The sequence below is a fragment of the Rhagoletis zephyria genome, unplaced genomic scaffold (genome assembly GCF_001687245.7).
Source record: "Rhagoletis zephyria isolate East Lansing unplaced genomic scaffold, Rhagoletis_zephyria_1.1 Rzeph_scaffold_00160, whole genome shotgun sequence".
Lineage (NCBI taxonomy): Eukaryota > Metazoa > Arthropoda > Insecta > Diptera > Tephritidae > Rhagoletis > Rhagoletis zephyria.
In genome coordinates, this window is record NW_016157244.1 from 396,190 (window position 1) to 400,937 (window position 4,748).

The following is a 4,748-nucleotide window of genomic DNA, read 5'->3' on the forward strand; positions in this document are numbered from 1 at the left end:
AAAATAGTTAGTAAAACTTGTCAATGTAGGGTGGGTTACAGTTATTAAGACGAGTGCATGTTAAAATTAATATCTTTAAAAATAAGTGAAATGACAAATGAATAGACTGAATTTTCTTTTAATTTTATAGTTATTAGATTAAGACGACTGAATATTAAAATTAATTTCTTTAAAAATAAGCGAAATGTCAAATGAATAGACTGAATTTTGTTTTAATTTTATAGTTATAAGATTAAGACGAGTGAATGTTAAAATTAATTTCTTTAAAAATAAGCCAAATGTCAGAAATGTATAGACTGAATTTTGTTTTAATTATATAGTTAATAGATTAATAGGTTGTTATAGTTAGTAAGTAGTGTTAATGAAAAAATTGACAGAAAAAGATAGTTAATAGTAAAAAAGTGGATTAATAAAAGAATGAATGTAATGTACATAAATAAACTTTTATTTATTGCTGTTTCCGGATATAGATTAATGTTTATAGGAAACTTGTAATATTTTTGCTTACGGAAACTGCGAGCTATTGCATTTCTAATAGCGGACGCATTCACATCATTCTCGCCGACTCTTGTAGTGTGCCTTGGCTGATTTCTAGCATTAATATCTTCTCTTGAATCTTGCATTCAACCAATAGAACCTTATTCGTTTTCTAATTTCAAGAAGTTGTGCAAAATGCAGCACGTTCTAATTATGGTATTTATGTTTTTTGGGGCGACTTGTTAACCTCTACCTATTTTTCTGAACCGTGCTTTAAGTTAACCGAATGCATTTTCGATTAGACGACGACACCTAGATAGTTGGTAGTTAAAGGTTTTTTTCTATAGACGGCTGATTCGGCGAATATGGAAACGGTTTCATCATATACCGGGAGAGGCGAAAAGCAGAATCGCCTATTAGTAGAACGGGTACATTGATGCCGCCTATGAATTTGCTATTCTGCGTAAAAATATCGGCAGTTTCATGGAATCTTTTCAATGTACTCTTTCCGAAAATGTAAGAGTCGTTGTTTCTACCAGTAGATCCAATATTTATGTAAGTAAATTTTGATCTGTAAAAAGTTTAGGCATTACATTAAATTGTTATAAAGAAATTTTAATAAAGGTTTCAATATACCGGTGGTCACAGCTCGCTAGCAAGATCACTGAATACCACCCCTTGTAGTTGTAATAGTCTGTTGCATCATCTTTTGGTGGTTGAACTTCTATGTGGCAGCCATCCACAGCTCCAAAGCATTGAGGAAACCCAGTTTGCGCGAAGCCATCAACAACTTTTCTGATTTCGTGTTGGTTTGGAGGATATGACTTAATGCAATCATAGATTTTCGCATACTGCTTGGCAAAAATCCAAAACAATTTCGCCAACAGTACTGCGTCCTACTCCGAAAAGACTTGCAACAGTCCTGTACTCCGCTGCAGATCCCAATGCGAATAGTGAGATAGCCACTCTTTTATGAAGTGGAATACATGGCCTCATATGAGTGTTCGCCTTTTCGATGCCTCGAACTTTTTCACAAATTCTCCGAAAAGCATTTCTATTGAGTCGAAAATTTTCTTTGAAACGATTTTCGTCCATTAAAGGAACATCACGCTCCCAAAATGTGCCGCTGCGATCCTTTAAAGAATATCGCATATTTATTGTACTAATGGAAATAAAAGATATGCTTACCAATTTCCACAGCTGCCTTTCTCTTATATCAGGAAGTGTAACAATCCCAGCTTCAAACATCGTGGCAAGGTCTATGCTTGCCAATGAATTAATTATTTTCATATTGTTGAATAATTTTAAGAGAAGAATGTTAAGTTTTTTTTTAAATAAGTAATTGTTTTTTGCAAACAAAATAGCTGCTAATCGTATTTTTTCTCTCCTTTCCATTTTGAGCTCAAAGTTTTTGTCAAATCAGCTGATAACTAAATGCGCAGGTAGAAGAAGAAAATTTGTTATGCACAATGGTGCTGTCTGTCAGGGGTAAAAATCGTATCTGCATTTGTGCCACTTAATTCAACTTAACTCAGCCTGTCTGTCTCCGCTATAAGTTACAACTAAAGCTATTCATAGTCGCCTTATAGCGTTTTCTTTTCTCGAAAAAGTCTGCACTTATTCTGCCTTGTGTTAGCGCTGTCAAATTTTCATGTTCTTTTCTCAACCCTTTCACAAGGCGTCGTGTTCCTTTCTCAGCAGGTTGCGCTCTGATCCGGCAAAAGTGCTGCCTTTTCAGCCCTCAAATAAACGTGAGGTTGAGAGTTGCACGGTTGATTTTTAATTTACACTTGTAAAAATACAATTATTTTCCGTATCAGAAATAAGTGTTTTGCTTTAAAATTACTAAAGACTTACAGGCCAAGTGAATAATTCAGCTTTACTAAGTTCTATAAATAAATTTTGATGGAGTAGTATAATTTCTGTTTCATTCTCATATAAAAAAACGCAACATTTTCTGAGGTTTCAGGTCAACATAAAGAAAGAGTTCCCATATAAAGGGGCAGAACTTTTTTTTGAGAAAAGAAAACGAAATTAGTTTCGACTTTTCTGGCTAAGTGCCAACTTAAAATTTAGTTTCGGCTGCAGCTGCAATTAAGTCGTATCTAGGAAGAAGTGTTTTATTAAATTAAGGAAAAAAAGACGAAATATGTAAAAATTAAGTTGGCAGAGCGTGATTTTGATAAGATTGAATGATCTCCAATTGAAATTTGCAAAGAGCGATCCATTTGAATCGGAAGGTGAAATTAAATGCGTATTACAATTCGAATAAGGTTACGTCACAATTTTATAATTGGAATGATTTACATATATAAATGCTCAAATAATAAGTCAACTTCAAGCTTGTTCTTTTAAAGCAAATTAGTGCATAACATTTAGATATTTGTTTGTATGTTTCACAGCATGCTTTCGATAAACATCGACTTCCTACCTTATCGAAACTTATACCTTATTCTTTTGCATAAACATGCAATGAAAGTAAAAATTACATAAACGGATGATCAAACTTGACATTATTCATTAAAAATGTCATTTTTCGAAAATATCGTTAAGAAAAATCGATACATTTTCACACTCGTTTTGCAATATCGTAAAACTAAGTTAAAACTACTTAGTAGAAGTCTGAAATGGGACTATGAATAGAAGTGAATTTTAAGTTGGTACTTAAATTTAAGTTGCAACTTTATTAGTGGACTATGAATGCGCGCTATTGTGAATAGACAAAAGCAGACTACACAGCAGATTTTTGTTTTTTGTGTGGTTTTTGTTTGCAGTTTTCTTGTTTTAAAATTGTTTCAAACAATTGAAAATTGTGTTAAAGATATTGGCGCATATTCATAGTCATATTTAGTTCACAACTAAGTCGAAACTATCCTAAGTTACAACTAAAGCTATTCATAGTCGCCTTAGTTTCGACTTTTCTGGCTAAGTACCAACTTAAAATTTAGTTTCGGCTGCAGCTGCAATTAAGTCGTAACTAGGAAGAAGTATTTTATTAAATTAAGGAAAGAAAGACGAAATATGTAAAAATTAAGTTGGCGGAGCGTGATTTTGATAATATTGAATGATCTCCAATTCAAATTTACAAAGAGCGATCCATTTGAATCGGAAGGTGAAATTAAATGCGTATTACAATTCGAATAAGGTTACGTCACAATTTTATAATTGGAATGATTTACATATATAAATGCTCAAATAATAAGTCAACTTCAAGCTTGTTCTTTTAAAGCAAATTAGTGCATAACATTTAGATATTTGTTTGTTTGTTTCACAGCATGCTTTCGATAAACATCGACTTCACATCATTGCGGTAGTTCTGGCTATTTCACACAATTAACAAGAAACTTATACCTTATTCTTTTGCATAAACATGCAATGAAAGTAAAAATTACATAAACGGATGATCAAACTTGACATTATTTAATAAAAATGTCATTTTTCGAAAATATCGTTAAGAAAAAACGATACATTTTCACACTCGTTTTGCAATATCGTAAAACTAAGTTAAAACTACTTAGTAGAAGTCTGAAATGGGACTGTGAATAGAAGTGAATTTTAAGTTGGTACTTAAATTTAAGTTGCAACTTTATTAGTTTCGACTTAGTGGCTGGACTATGAATGCGCGCTATTGTGAATAGACAAAAGCAGACTACACAGCAGATTTTTGTTTTTTGTGTGGTTTTTGTTTGCAGTTTTCTTGTTTCAAAATTGTTTCAAACAATTGAAAATTGTGTTAAAGATATTGGCGCATATTCATAGTCATATTTAGTTCATTACTAAGTCGAAACTATCCTAATTTACATCTAAAGCTATTCATAGTCGCCTTAGTTTCGACTTTTCTGGCTAAGTACCAACTTAAAATTTAGTTTCGGCTGCAGCTGCAATTAAGTCGTAACTAGGAAGAAGTATTTTATTAAATTAAGGAAAGAAAGACGAAATATGTAAAAATTAAGTTGGCGGAGCGTGATTTTGATAATATTGAATGATCTCCAATTCAAATTTACAAAGAGCGATCCATTTGAATCGGAAGGTGAAATTAAATGCGTATTACAATTCGAATAAGGTTACGTCACAATTTTATAATTGGAATGATTTACATATATAAATGCTCAAATAATAAGTCAACTTCAAGCTTGTTCTTTTAAAGCAAATTAGTGCATAACATTTAGATATTTGTTTGTATGTTTCACAGCATGCTTTCGATAAACATCGACTTCACATCATTGCGGTAGTTCTGGCTATTTCACACAATTAACAAGAAACTTATACCT

General features: G+C 32.2%; 1 long non-coding RNA gene across 1 annotated transcript; it reads right to left on the reverse strand.

Annotated features, from left to right (window-relative positions):
* Positions 1–733: 733 nt before the first annotated feature.
* On the reverse strand, positions 734–2,024 carry LOC108355239 (uncharacterized). Its single transcript, XR_001846539.1, has 3 exons — positions 1,666–2,024; positions 1,114–1,611; positions 734–1,048 (listed from the first exon to the last, which is right to left on the reverse strand). It is a non-coding gene; the product is annotated as an uncharacterized LOC108355239 (long non-coding RNA).
* Positions 2,025–4,748: the final 2,724 nt, after the last annotated feature.